We start from the raw sequence: 15,415 nt of genomic DNA, 5'->3' as shown, positions 1-15,415 counted from the left end.
AGCCCCACCCCAGACCCTGCTCGCCCATCCTCACCTCAGTACCCAGGTCCCCAGTGACCTCAGGGGCCCCCTGACCTGCTCCTACTTCCCACTTGACTCCAGGCTCATTTTGACTGTTTCTCAAGGAAGCCTTCCCTCCCTCCAAACTCTGCAATTTGTTCCTCTGTTCCTAGAACATTCTAGGCTAAGTCAACTTCTGACACTGCTAAGCTCCCAAGGAGCATTTTGCTTACTAATGTGGGTCCAAACTCTCTCCCCTAGACACTCAGAAGTGTGCGTGTTATGAATAAATGAATGATGGGGTGGGTCTCAAAGGGACAGCCAGACCTGCTCTCGCCCGTCCCGACCTTTCTTACTGTAGAATATCAGAAGCAAAACCAGAAGTACCTTTCCTAAGGGTCACTTCCTGCTGACACCCTTCACTGCCTCCTGTGTCAGTTCAAGTAAAACCCAAGCTCTTCGAAAGCCCTCCACCCCAGGCCCTCTCCAGTGTCCTCCCCAGCAGGGGCACCCACCACCCTGGACCACACATAGCACTCTCCCCGAGTCCCCACCACACAAGCCTCCAGGCCTCTACCCGGGCTGCTCCTGCCACATGAGCCACAGTCTTCACGCTTTCTACTGGCTGACCCTTACTCTGTCTTCACAACTGAATATAGAGCCCATTTTCCCAGGAAGCCCTCTCTGATAATATCCTTTAGGTCTTGGCAGGGCTCCCTCTATAGCAGCACTGCATGGTGACCAACTGGGTGTTTGCTTGCTCCTTTGGGACCACGAACTCTTGGGGGCCATGTGGGAAGGAGTGAGAGATTACAAGAGGGGTGGGAGAAGCAAAAAGCAAAAATCACAGCTGAAGTCCCAAATTCAAGGATTCTTTCTCAGAAAAAGAATAAAATATTTCACACGTGTGCAATTTGGCTACTATTTTTGTGGCTTGCGGAAAGCAAGGGCTTGGTGTTCTAGTCCAAAACCCAGGTTACATGCAAAGAAATGTATATATTCATATCCAAAGGAAACCAGAGCTGCTCAACAACAGTTTGCAGTCAGAATTGAAAGGAATTTTGATAAAGGCAATCTCTCTCTCTCTTCTTTCTTTTCTGGCTTCATATAATTTTAGAAGTATTTGCGTGACTAAGAGATGGCTACAGCCCATGATTCTGCACTGGAGAGTTTGGGCTGAGGAAGCCCAGATTACATTCACTGTGTAAATGCAATCACACCAACACACTGACAAGCGCCCTTGTGGAGGAGCTGATGTTCCAAAGCAGGCAAACTTATGCAGTAAGAAAACTCTAAATAAAAAGTAAGAAATTCAATGTTCTGTACTCAATTTCATTAGCTAAATGGGCCATTACCTGATAGTATATCTTCTCTAATGAAACCCAAAAATAAATTGTGAACGTTGATTTCCTTCATCTGACTGTTTTATGCTAAATTTGGATATCAAACCCACAATCCATACAGACAGCTCAGGCCTATGCTGCAGCACAGCTACATCCCGTAGAAGAAAGTCTATCAATGGAGAACTTGGGAGTTTCCCTTCAGAAGCTGCTAAGTCTGGTTTTGCACCTGTACGTCATTTGCAAAAACGTCATCGTCAAAGGAGTAAGACCTTACCTCTGTGGGGCGTAAAGCACTGCGGTGCTTCAGAACAAAGAACACTGAGCTTTGTGAATCAGTCCTGAGGCACTTAAATCGTACTTTTTCTGAAAGGCCCCAAAACTGACCCACTTCACCATTTCACGTACAACAGGGAGGTACCGGAATTAGTAGAGAAAACACGCCCTTGAAGTCTGACAAGACCCTGCTTGAATCCTGCTACAGCATTTACTACCCTCTAAATGGACCAATACCTTAACCCCTCTGAGAAGGCTTCCCAATCTGCAAAAGGGGGCTGCCACCGCCCACCTGCGAGGCATGGATGTGAATGCAACACGCAAGTAGGGCAGCCGACTGGTACCTGACACGGGGCCTGGCTAGTTTCCCTCCGCTGCCCTTCTCCCCCTTTAAACTTGTGCTGTTTCCCCGGTACCAAACACCCGGAATAGACTGCCCGAATATTCTGTGTATCCCTGGATACATGCCTTACCCTTAGGAGGCCAGAAAAACAACTGCCTCCTCCCCAGTCACTATCAATATTCTTAAGAGTCTGCATTTTTTTAACCTCTATTTTGCAGGGAGACTATTCCAGAATTTTTCAAGCACCATTCTCCAGGTTGGCTCCTCTCCCAGCACCCATACCTTCTCACCTCAGATCCTCTGCCTTCTGTTCATTGGAAAGCGAGTCAGGAAGAGCGGGGACTCCCTAGGCCTCCTTCCCTCCCTGACAGGTTAGTGTGACTACCTTCAACCCACGCCCTACTCCAACTCCAGCTTCTGAGGAGTCTACCCTCCCGGACCCTGCAGACTCTGCAACTTCCCAAGACACACACGTGGCCATGACCCTCCCTTCAGATTTCTTCCTGGCTGGCCCTGCACACCCCCCGGCCCCTTAAGGATAAATGACATTGCCCTGAAAATCCCAAACGCCGCTGACTGACACACCAAAGCTGCATAGTCTGGGCTTTCCTCCAACCCACGCACAGCCCTGCCCCGCCTCACCCTCAGTCTGCAGCTCTCAAGATGAGCTAATCCACGTGCACGGCTGTGAACACCAGCTAAGAATGACGACTCCCAATGTGTATCTCTAGTCCGGCTCCTTCAACTCAGCCCCAGGTTCATAGACCAGAGTGCCTCTTTGAAGTCCTAACTTGGATGAAAAATGGCATCTTAAAAATGCCTCATGTCCACCATTTACTCTGGAATTCAATTTCTGGCAGGTACCTCCCATTCTCCCCATTTTTGTAACAGACCCAGAACTCACCTAGGTATCTTCACATTCAATTTCCCCTGTTCCCTCCCTCCAGCCCTGGCCTGGAATATTAGTCCTGTCATTTCCATCGCTAAGCCCATCTCAAGTCTGGTTCTGCAGGGACCACGGCCGGATCCCCACAAACTCACAGCAAGGTGCACTAAGTCACAGTCCTCCGAAGGGTGCTCCCTGGAGGGGGAGGCATCACCTGCCACCGGTCACCTCAGAAGGCACTGGATTCTCACAAAGGAGTCCCAGGAGAAGGGACTCAAGGTTCTCACGTAATCTGAGCTTTGAAGGTCCCGAGGTCTGGGGGAGCTCCTATTAACAAACACACTTGCCAATGAGCAGATGATGATGGAGGATCCCAAGTAAGGCTGTCCTCACTCTGACCCCTGGGCTCTTGGGAGCCACGGGAAAGGCCTGTGTCCAGGGCACAGCCCACCCATCACAGATCCCAGCCTGCATTTGCCAACCCAGCAGCCTAGACTCCTTCTACTTGCGAGACTTACTTCTGTGCTGTTCCCCCCCCGAGACTGTGATGGACTCTTTCAGAAAGTCTGGCCTGTCTCAAGCGAGACCAAGTCAGTGAAAGATGAAGTGTCCACATTTGGACCGGAGCATGAAAGGAGAAACAAGGCCTCATGATCAGCACGATGGTGGTGGCCAGACTCTTCCCCCGGGTGAGATGAACAAGGGTGGGGGTGAGAATCCAAGGTCTTAGATTGGCCAAAGCATCTTCCTTCATGGCTGACTGGGGGTTGGAGTCTCACTACCGCAAACTAAAGACACGGCCGTCAGTGGGGGACGCCAGCTGCAACATGGAGTCAGCTCTTTACTGCCAACATGGGTTGAAAGTAAAGGCCGGTGCAGGGAGGCCTGCATGGCTGCTGAGGCAAACCACAGACCCGGCTCTGAATGCCCACTGGCTGGAGTAGAGAGGAAGCTACGGTCCCTTTAACAGTCCCTGTGTCCACAAGATCCAAGTGAGCCAGCTACTTAGGAGAAGGCCATGTTGTCCTGATACTCAGAAAAACCAGCCTCGTAAAGGGAACAAAAGAGTGGCATGGATTTTAGACCCACTTCTGCCCCTTTATGAAGGCAAAGTAAAGTAAATGGCACGGGGAAGTTGAATGCAAAAAAAAAAAAAATTAAATAACCAAACGGTGACTGATTCCTCCAACAGCGTCCCCTGCAGCTGCTCACCCCCGAGCCTGCCACTTCCTCACCAGTGACCGCCGGTCAGGAAGCGCCGTCACGCACGTCACACAGAGACAGCCAGGAACCGCGTGCTGAGCACGTTTGTGTAAAAGCAGGAATCGAGCAAGATGCTGCAGACTTTGACTTGACAAGTTTAAATACTCCATGAAAAGAATCCCTCAACAGACGCCTAAATCAATTTGCTTCTCACTTCTTCAAAACAATCAAACTAATTGAATAAGGGAGAATTTGTCACCAAATATAAGGAGGACCAAACAGGTTCCTCAAAGCAAAGATTTTAACAGGTATCAAACACCAGTGGGTGATGTGCTAACAAAGCAAATATTCCAAAAAATTAGAAAATAACAAGATGACTAGGATAATGCATGGATCAAGGCAGCTGAAAAGTTTCTGCTTTTTAAAGTGATGGAGACAGCACGGAGGGCGATCTAGCTATTTCCAATGCAGGATATGCACAGCCACCTTTTCAGACGCAACTGGGCAGTACAAGAGAAAAAAGAATAAAGAAAAAGGAAAAGAGGAACAAGAGAAAATTAGAAACACACAAGAACAAAAATGACTTTGACAGCATGTACAAGAATTTACGTGAGCGTGTGAGGCCAGGGACGCGGGGACGGTGAGACCCACCCTCACCTCCTGCTCCAGGGAAGGCAGGGGACTGAGGGGAGCGACGCTGCTTGGGGACCCCAACGTGGTCAGCGCCCCTAACCAAAACTTCACATACATGCGTCTAGGCAGCTTTTGAGCCACAAAATGTGGTCGCATTACAGGCTGGACAGTTTTACTCACTCCCAATGAGAGTAGCAGGAGAGAATTAGTCTCTGCTCCTGCACCAAAGCATTGTTTTAAAAATTAATGACTATGGAATAGTAAAAGCAACAATGGAGTAAAAGTGACTGGAGGAGAACGTACTTGACCCGAGCTCACTGGCCGTGTTATCTCACTGACGTTCAGATGCTGGCTGAGCCCTTATGGTACCAAAACAGACAGATCCACCAGGAGGGAGTTTAATGAGCTGCTGTATTTTGATGCCGAGAGCCATGCCTGGTACACGAGGTTCTGGGTAAACAATGGTGACAGTGTCAACACTGGGCTAAGCACACACCCAGCTACTCCGCCAAATCCCAAGGGCAGACTTCAAAAGGCAAAAACAAGCTGGCATTCTCTGGTGGGTCTGCAGACTCAGAACCAAGCAGTTGCTGAGCAAAAATGTCACCAGTGCCTCCTATGACAAAAGAGGAGGCACTGGCCATGGGGCTCGGGCAGGGCTCCAGGCTTCTACTGCTCACCCACCAGTCTGTCCGGGGGTAGAAAGTGGTCCCTGCTTACGTTGCACCGATGCACCTACCTTGACTAATGCCTGGGGGCTCAGCAGGAGGTGACAGGTGAGGTGAAAGGAGCCAGCCTCGGTGTAGCCCAGTGCTGGCAGCTGTGCCCACAGCAGCGCCCAAGCACCTAAACCTGCAACCTCATCCCCAAGGAGCAGAAGGGGGGTGCGGGCATGTAGATCACAGGGCCCTGTGAGGACAAATACAGATCATGGCCACTACATGTCTCACCCCTTACTAAAGCCATAGAGGTATGTCCAGGAGGAACAGAAAATTCATCCAGAGCCCGCCAGGCACCACACGCAGGTGGGACTCAGGCCCCCTGTGCCTCTCACTCACAGGGCTGGTCTGGACTTTCTTTTTATCAATTCTCTGGCATCTTCTCCTCCAACTTACCGACAACCAGAAAGTAGGATTTGATCTTCGGTAAGTTCAAGAATCACAGAGCACTGCCTCCACAGTGGGCCTGGCAGCACGTGCCAGGTCCTCCGACGGTCACCTGTGGTACCGCCATGAGCACCCTCCAGACTCAAGGCCCGAGGCCGTAGGCCGTGGGGGCACAGCTTCCCTCACTCTCCCCAGCAAAGGGGGACCACCTCTGGGCAAAGGCATCTCACCTCTTCTGCCCGAGGGAAAGCATGATAGATACACGGGGTAACAGAGAAGGTGGGGGTGTAGTAAGCCCAGGAGAGCTTGTCTGCACTTCCAAGGCAAAAGTGGGGCCGTTGACTTAATCACAGGGACAAAGTGAGGATGAATCTTTCCCTGCTCTGTCTCATACTCCGTGATACGCCTTTCCCTGCATAAGGAGTTCATCAGGAATTCCCTGGAGGTGTTTCTGATGTCCTAACTTGGCATGCTGGCTGTCGGGGAGGAAGAGAGGGCCTGAACCCAGCAGGTGCTGGGCCTGGGAGGCAGGAAACACCGGCTCCAGACCCAGCTCAACCAGCGACTCGTTCTGCCTCTCGGGATTCAGCATCTCATCTATAAGCAAAGGGATGAGACTGTCCCAGGACAGGCTGCCCAAAAAAATTGAAATGAGAGCCATGTAAAGAAAGCTTCCCAGTTGCCACATTTAAAACGGTAAACAAAGAAACAATCAAACAAACAAAAAACAGATACTAGAAACTGATTTTAAGAACAGATCTTACTTAATCTGCTGTATGTAAAATACTATCATTTTGACATGTAATCAATATAGAAAGTAACAAGATAGTTTACATACTTTTTACTAGACAAGTCTCAGCGTCTGATGTGCATTTGACCTACAGCACATCTCAGCTCAGACCAGCCTCTTCCCCAGCGCTCATAGCATCAGTGGCTGTGGCTACTCTATTAGACAGCAACTCCAGGGGTCCCACCAGGGGTCCTGGCTGAAAAGCGGGAGGAAGTCTCCACATTAACCCTAAAAGGATCTCTCTGAAACAAAGGCAGATTCACTTTTAAATGTCTGTAAACCGTCGGGCTGCACCTCCCTCCCCCCTTGGCTACAAGACAGCCCTCTTCCTTGCTGATCCCTTCCTGGATGTAGGGAAGGAACCCGGCACACAGTCAGGGTGGCTGGGCCTCCAGGTAGACTTACCTGCTGTCTGTGTCCAGTCCCATGAAGTCCTCCTTCTCAAACAAGGTGCAGAGGAGGGGGATCCTTTCCCCAGACTTGAGCAAGGGGTCCCATCCAGCCACTTGGACTTGAGCAAGATGAAGAGTGACTCAGTGAAGTCCTCGATCCTCTTCTCCACCACCCTGCAGTCCTCATAATTTGAAGGCCACATTGGTGCGCGGCTGCTCGGCTACCTCCCCATACAGCACAAAGACAAAGAGCTGAGAGTCATTAAGAGTGGTGCCATACAGCTCCTCTGCACATGGAGCTTCTCGAAGACCTTGGCCGAGAGGCAGTCGGTAATGGTGACAAGGCCCACGACCGTGCGGTGGGTCTGGAAGTCACTCCACCCATTCTCGAACACATAGTGGTGCCTGTAGTGGATACAGAGTGCCCACTGGAAGCCGCACGGGCTGATCTGGCTCACCAAGGAGATTCGTTTATAGATGCAAAAGAAATTGTCCTCTGAAATGATCCCCACGGGTTGGACGACCACGGGGAGAGTCTCGTATTCCTCAGCACACTGCACGTAGTCAGGGATGCTCATGTTGCAGGCCCTGCCGAGAGGGGAGAGGAGATCGAGGTAAATATTGTGCTGTGGGCTGCGGGCGCCTCTGGGTTGCGGTGACCTGGTGTGTACCAGCCAGAAGGCAAGGGAAGCACAAGCAAAGCCGGGGGTACAGTTTGTCCTCAGAGTCTGTACATGGCTACCGTAGCTCGAATCACATTACCAAGCTTTTGGTCTAGGCTTCCTGCCCCTGCACAGAAGGGTCATTTCTTGTTTTCTGTTTCCAAGCACCTAGCAAGACCCTGATGCAAAGTCAGTGCTCAACACTGCTGAATAAAGAAATGAACAAAGGAACTGCTTTCCCCACCCCCCTTCAGCAGATTATAAAGAAAATAACCTCAGTAGGATCAAAAGATCTGGATTTCAACACCAATTTATTTGAACTCCTAAACTGCAGAATAATGGATAAGAAAACTTGCCTTGGGGAAGAGGGTACAGTTCAGTGGTAGAGCACATACATAGCATGTACGAGGTCCTGGGTTCAATCCCCAGTACCTCACTTTAAAAAATGAAACAAATGAATAAACCTAATTACCCTTCTCAAAAAATATTTTTTAATTCAAAATTCAAAAAACACCTTGCAATTGACACAACATTGTAAACTTGACTATACTTCAATTTAAAAAAACAATCCTTGCCTTACAAGAATATATCTGGATTACGAAGTTTGCAAATGTAAAATGCCTAGGGTACCACCTGCATAAAGAGGGGGGACTGTACAAATTTACTATCCCTCCTTTATGAGCTATATTTCCTTTGGGGGGTGTTATAAACTCTCAGAGCTAATTTTCTCAGATTAAAAAAAAACAAAACAATACTTGATTCTCAGTACTGCTGAAGAATCAGATAAGCCTGTGAAAGCATCTGACCCACAGAGGTTACTCAATAAATGTTTGTTGAATGAATGAATAAACAAGCAAAGTGAATGCTGCTCCCTGCCACAGACCATCATAATGGTACTGCCTGGAAATCCCAAGCCCACGTTACACCCGACTACACACTAAACATGTGGGTGACCTGGGCAGGCCTGTGTGCTTCTCTAAGCCCCAGTTTAATCATAGATAGAAATGAGGGCAATAACACAAACCTCAAAGTGTTAGTGAGTCAGTAATGAATTGTACCCCAACTTTGCAAGATGGAACCATTAAGGAAAATTGAGCAAAGGGTCCATAGGCCCTCCGCATATTATCTCCTACAAGTACAGGGGAACCTACATTACATCTCAAAATAAAAAGTCTAATATTTTAAAGAGGCTATTGAGGTTAAATGAGCTCATTGTCTCAAATAAGGAACACACAGTACAAGTACGACAATGCCTAGCCCATGAGATACACTCAGTTAACATTCCCACTGAACCCACTAATCCCTCCAACTTCAGAGCACGAGGATGGGTCCTCGTGGCCAGAGGCCACTGCACCTGAAGCTAACAAAGCTAATGGTCCCCACTTCCAAGAGCCCCTGTCACCACCCTTGTTCTAATTTTGTATTTGTAATATTTTTTTTATTTAATAGAAACCCCCAATTGCATAGCCTTCAGGTCACCAAAACCTGACCACAGAGATCATGATGGCAGCCCTCCTTGGTGAAACAATAAAATGAAAAGCCATTTCCATAAGACCTCTGTGTAAATCTACTAGGGATCTTCATCCTGGACCGAGGAAGAGGACTGGGGAGGAGGGGGCAATCTGGGGCACAGAGAACTATGGGCCACCTGTCCCACGATGGACTTTAGACTCAACCCTCACCCTCCAGGTAATTCAAAATACACACCGACAGAGTGCTATGGACAAGATTTTTTTTAAAGAAATCCCTGACTCCCTAGCAGGTCTTGTTTCTACCGAGACACAGATGGCTTATGTGTATAATGTTTCACAAAAGCCTTAAAATATTATCACCCCAACTTGACACATTAAGAAACTGAGGTAGAGAAGTTTATCATATTGTACAAGATTAGAGAGAGGACACGTCAGACACTGTATTTAAACCCAAGCCCCTGCTTCAGTGCTCACACTAGAAAGTGTGACATGCTGCCCCTTTCCTGCCCTCTCCCTGCAATAAACTTCTGAAGAGTCTTTTCTGTGCCACCTGGAATCAAAATAACTTCAATTTTCCACAAAGGGCTATGTCACTCCCTGGAGGACATATCAAAATCTAAAGGGTTGGGATGGGAGGAGAGATTTGCATTTTCTGTTTCTCAAAGGAAACATGGCTTTAAAAGAAACTGAAAAGCACTTATCTAGTCTAAGCCCTCATTGTGCAGAGAAAGAAACGGAAGTTCAGAAGAGATGAGGAAAGGGCCTTATTAACAAATATTGCCTCAGCGCAGCACCAAGCCAGCCCTGGGCACTGCTGGGGGAGGATCTGGGAGGCCCAGGAGAATGAGTGTTAGAAAAAGGAAAGAGAAGAAGCATACAAGGCCCTGTCTCTACACCACCATAACATGAAGTTCCACCAAATTACCCAGTATGGGTGCAGCCAATATTAAGGTGGGCTAAACAGGTTATAGAAACCTGGAAGTCTCAACCATAGTGGAAATTCCAACATTTACTCTGCTTTTTTCCCAGTTCAAGCATCAACTCAGTGGGCACTCTGTTCCAGGGACTACATGAGGCCTGGAGTTCTCCCAAGTACAAATCTCTATTATCACGTGTGCAAACCACATAAAGGCCCACCAGAAGAAAAGTGCCCACAGATAAGATGGAATTACTGAAGCTGAAAGCAGTCAACCAGCGTATGTTACTAGGAAAAACGATGCTGCTAGAAATGGACTCATGGACATAGAAAGCAAACTGTGGTTAGCAGGCAGGAAAGGGGGGATTAACAGATACACATTAATAAATATAAAATAAATGACAAGGACCTACTATATAGCACAGGGAACTATATTCAATTTCTTGTAATGAGTTGTGCTAAAAACAATCTAAAACATATGTTATACATATGCATATGTTTATAACTGAATCTCTGCTGTACACCTGAAACTAACATTGTAAATTGACTACACTTCAATAAAAATAATTTTAAAAAGTAAGTATAAATAAAATCAATGCCATTAAGATAAAATAAAAGAACACACTTATCCCCTTAGCTGTAGGTGGTGGAGAATTCTGGTTACAAGCACCAAGTCCACTGGATCACTCCAGCACTGACTGTCACTCTTTCTGACCATCAGACAGTCACTTGGCTTCACTGAGGTTACCTTTCTCTTCTGTGAAAGGCTACAGTGGCAACTAACAATGTATAGAATCTCATCATTCACAAGCCCAACAATTAGTGAGGACTTCCCATGGGCCAGGCTCTGGAGAGATGAAAAGATAGGGTCCCAGATATATTCATGGGTAGAAGAAGTTTATGCCATAAAGACATTTATTCTTCCTGTTTTGATAGACAGATTCAATGCAATTTTGATTAGAATTCCTACCAGACTTTTCATGGAATGTAACAAGTTAATATATGCTCAGGAACAGCCAAGAAACTTCTTTAGAACCACCACTGGGGAGGGGTGGGTAGGTCATTCATTTCCACTGTTCTTTCTGAAGTGATGAAAACGTTCTGGAATAATGATGGTTGCACCACTGTGAATATGCTAAAAGCTGCTGAATTGTACCATTTAAGTGGGTGGATTTCATGGTGTGTGAACAATATCACAATAAAGCTGTTATATGAAAAAATATTTCTTGACAAGTATTTTTCCCTCTATACAACTAGTCTATCCCACAATTTAAGAAAAACAAAAAACCAAAACAAACCAAACTGTGCCAGGAGCTTTTTAGGACTGCAATGTCCCTGGGTCTCCAACTCCTCTGGTGGTGCTGTTCCTGTTAACACACACTAGATGGGCTGGGCTAGTTAGGGACTGTAACTATGTTTTTAAAATCGACGGTCACACATTTCACTCTGGGAGTGGGAAGGAAGGAGGTTGTCACAGCCTCATGCCTTCAGCTATTTTTAACTGAACCAAGCCCTGCTTTCAGCACTGTAATCCCTCTCACTATAAAAACACGTGACATCAACAAGCACCACCATCATAATACCTGAAATTGTTCAAGGTACTTACCTGGGGCAGAAACACTGAGGGGGGAGACGGAAACTCGCTCAGCACTGGTGCTCACACTTCCAGACTCCACCAGGAGAAACTGGGCTTTACAGCCGGAGGCTCTAAGCCCGGGGAGCAGCGCGCATGCCGCTGAGCTGGTCCTCAGGGAGCGGGAAAGGGAGAGGAGGGCAGGCCCATGGTCGCGGGGCAGGGAAAGCGGGGGTGGGGGGGTCGCGGGCTGCAGCCCCGCTCGGAGGCCAGCCCCAGCCCCAGCCGCCCGCCCCCGTCCGGGTCTGCACACCCCGCCCGCCCAGGACACAGCCTTCCCAGGGTCAGGGACGGGCCGGCGGCCGAGGAGAGGAAGCCCAGGAGGAGAGGACTCACTGGCGGGAGAGGGGAAGAGGACGCCAGCCGCGGACTGAGGGGACCCCGGCTGGGGCGAGAGGCGGCAGGTGCACACCTGGACCTGGACAGCTGTGGCCGGGGCGCCGGGGTGGCCTGGCCCGATCAATTCAGCTGGACACACACTGACTCGCGCCCTCGCGGGCTTTGACACGCGGACCGCCCTCCCGCAGCCACCTGACCCCTTTCCAGGGAGCCCCCCACCTTGCACTTCCACAGCCAGAGGCCCCGGCCTCGGGCAGGAGCCAAAGGCCTACCGAGCGACAGAGCTGAGAAGACTTTGGGGCCGATTCCCAGCTCGGAGCTGGAGCTTCCAACCCGCGGTCCAGCTGGCACCGACTGTGCATGCACAGGAGGGCCAGCGATCCTCTCGGTTCTGTGATAGAGGCTGGGGCATCGAGGGAGGGAGAAGATGGGGGGAGGAGGAGAGGAGGGGAAAAGTGGAGGGAGACAGATGGACAGGAGGAGCAGAGAGTAGGTAGGGATCTGGAGAGGGGAGGGGAGTAGCGGAGATGTAGAGAAAAAGCTTTACTTCTAGGGCACCCCGAAGGAGGCGGCAGTCCTGCCTCTGTACCTTTCTCTAACTCTTCAAGGCCCGCAGCTCAAGTTTTACCTCCCTGGTCCAGCCCTCCAGCCGATGCCTCTACAGAACCCCTACGGGGATCACACCCGTTGTCCCCACGTGGAGCTGGGTTTCCTGTTGCTCTGGGAACCAAGCACCCACAGGTGGTGTCTCTCAGAACTACCTTGGGAAGTGTACATATTCCCCTTTTACAGGCTGGGAAACAGGCAGGCATGATCTCTGCCTTAGCTCCACTGTCCCAGGTGTTGGCCTTGCGGGGAGCGGGAGGTACAAGATCAGAGCCAGAGACAGAGCAGACTGCCTGAGTGTTGGTGCATAGTCCCATCCCTCCTGGGTAAAACACACCTAACCCTAGTGGAACCATCAAGGGCTCACAGTAGGTTCCTGGGTGTGGGAGAGCTGTCCTCAGTTCCAGTGCCCAGCTTGCTAGGTAGATAGGAGTGTTACCGAGTCCAAATTCATTCTCCTCAGTGAAGGACAGGCCAATAAGTTGGGAGACCCGCTGCTGGGGCATGGAATAGCAAGTTTCTGTAGAGCTAGATGGCAAACTAATGTCCTGGAAAACCATCTCCCCAAGTCAGAATTCAGGCTCGTTTCCTATGTGCTTGGTTGTTGCAAACTTCTTGGTGTAGGAATTCCTTGTTGTTAGAATCCTTTGTTCTTGCAGCTATCTGCCTGGGTCAAATTTCTGTAAACCTCCAACAAAACAAAAGTTATATTCTATTCTGCAACTTGTTATCATTTTATGAATGAAAAAGTGTTAAATATCCTTAAAGGTCAGAGCCTTCAGAATAGGCTCTTCTGTATATTTCAGGCTCTAGGCAACATTGTTTTACAAGCAAGATGAAGCCTAGGAGACAGAGCAAAAGGTTAAAGTCAAAGGAACAGATCTAATATGGAGTCAGATTTGTTCTTTTCTATTAACGGGGCAGAAGCCACTTGAGGATTTAAATCCCTTAAAGTTAGAAATAACTAGAACTTCAAAGGAATTTACATACATAGGTGGGAATGTGCATAGCATATCTGGAAAAGCACACAAAGGATAGTAAACAGTGGCATCTCCAGGGAGGGCTGGAAGAACAGAGGATGAGGGAAAACTTCTTCCACTTGTGTATTTTTGTGCTGTTTGAATTGTTTTTAACCATATGCATGTATTTCTTTTTCAGTTTAAAAAAAGTGTAATGGAGCAAAAGAGTAACAAGCTCAGCAAATACAGCAGCCATGGAATCACTGAGCCATCACTTTTGATTTCAGCCAGGAAGCATTTATTGACTCTCTCCTATGTGCCCAGTGCTGTTTTAAAACTTCTTTTATTATTATTATTATTATTATTATTATTATTATTATTATTATTATTATTATTATTATTATTATTATTATTATTATTATTATTATTATTTTATAAAATAGTAACATGCTATCCCTCACCCCTGCCCATGGCTGGTGGAAAACCAACTGAGTTTTTATTGAGTTGTTTTCCAAGGAGTAGAGATGAGTTATAAACAGAACACATCTTCAGGGCAAAATAGGCGGAGTGGTTTTCCAGCAGGCCAGAAAGCTATGAAGGGTTTTCAATAGAGGCACCCAGACTCTCAGAGAGAAATCCTCCAGGACCCTACAAAAAGCTGCCCAAACTTCCTTCTCCATGGCACTACTGAAATAGGAAAGAACAAATCTGACTCCATATTAGATCTGTTCCTTTGACTTTAAGAAAGCCAAGTTAAAACGCTCCAGTCTTTTCATGGGTTATGATGTTACAGAGGAGATGGACAGGTTAACAAGGGACGACTCTGCAGTGATCACGGAGCCGGGGAGCGGGATGGGCAGCAAGATGTATGACGCAGCCGCAGCTGTGCCCGTGCTTCTAGGCAGGAACCCAAAGTCACCTCGACAAGGTGTCAAATACGTGTGTCCACGTCCTCATCACCTGACATGTATTAACGAGAAATGGAAACCCATAAAATGCCAATAACCTTGGTGGATACACCGTCCAAAGAGCAAAGTCACAGTTTGACAACTGGCCATCTCGGTTCCCTGGGTTTCATTCTTGGAGAACCTTAAAAACCACTCCTCTGTCCTCAAGAAATGCTTTCTACTTGTCCGATCTTTGGCTCAGGGATACAGCACGTTCAAGTGAACTTCAATGTCTGCACAGATTTGACTGTCTTTATCCAGGTTCGCTTGTCCATTCTAAAGACGCCTGAGCTAAGTCCATCCTCCATAACATCTATTCCCTCCAGTGACTACTCATTGAGCCTGCAATTAAAAGCCAACTGAACAAGACTGTCTGTCCTCAGCTGAAAAGTTCACCCACCCTTCACTGCTTTCTTAATCTCCTCTCCTGGCTAATTGCAACAGACTAACACCTCCCTCTACCAAGCTCCCCGACTATGTCAGTTTGTCTCCCCAAAGAGAAAGTAAGGTCCATAAAATAGGAGAAAACTCCATAGTTGTTGCCAACGAAATGAATCACAGAGCTGCTGTGGTGCAAAATGTCTCCCGAGATTTGGGTTCCTTTATTTTTTATACCATCTACACAAAGGAGTAACTCTTGCCAAGCACAGAGAGTAAACATTTTTTAGGTTGACGCATGCGCACTACATCTAAGGCTTCCTTATCTTAATTACACTCAGACTCTCCTGTTCCCAGGCCTGTTCCTTTTGAGGAACTAATAAACATTCTTGTCTGCAAGCAATGTTTCCCCTGGGAATGGGCAGAGTCCCTTGGCAGGAATTTCTGTTTGCAGACAAGTCCGGCCACTTCTGTGAAATGTCCCGCGTGCAGGCACATCCACAGCTTCTATGCTAAGTTTCCTTCACATAGTTA

At 48.0% G+C, this 15,415-nt stretch overlaps 1 long non-coding RNA gene across 1 annotated transcript in view; it reads right to left on the bottom strand.

Annotated features, from left to right (window-relative positions):
- LOC105065919 (uncharacterized) overlaps positions 1-15,415 on the bottom strand; it is a 127,220-nt gene that overhangs the window by 52,361 nt on the left and 59,444 nt on the right. Inside the window, exon 4 of the long non-coding RNA XR_012503637.1 lies at positions 6,983-7,557. This is a non-coding gene — a long non-coding RNA (uncharacterized LOC105065919). The remainder of the gene's footprint in view (positions 1-6,982; positions 7,558-15,415) is intronic.

This window comes from Camelus bactrianus, chromosome 32 (genome assembly GCF_048773025.1).
Source record: "Camelus bactrianus isolate YW-2024 breed Bactrian camel chromosome 32, ASM4877302v1, whole genome shotgun sequence".
Taxonomy (NCBI): Eukaryota; Metazoa; Chordata; class Mammalia; order Artiodactyla; family Camelidae; genus Camelus; species Camelus bactrianus.
This window is presented reverse-complemented; position numbering and strand designations above follow the sequence as displayed.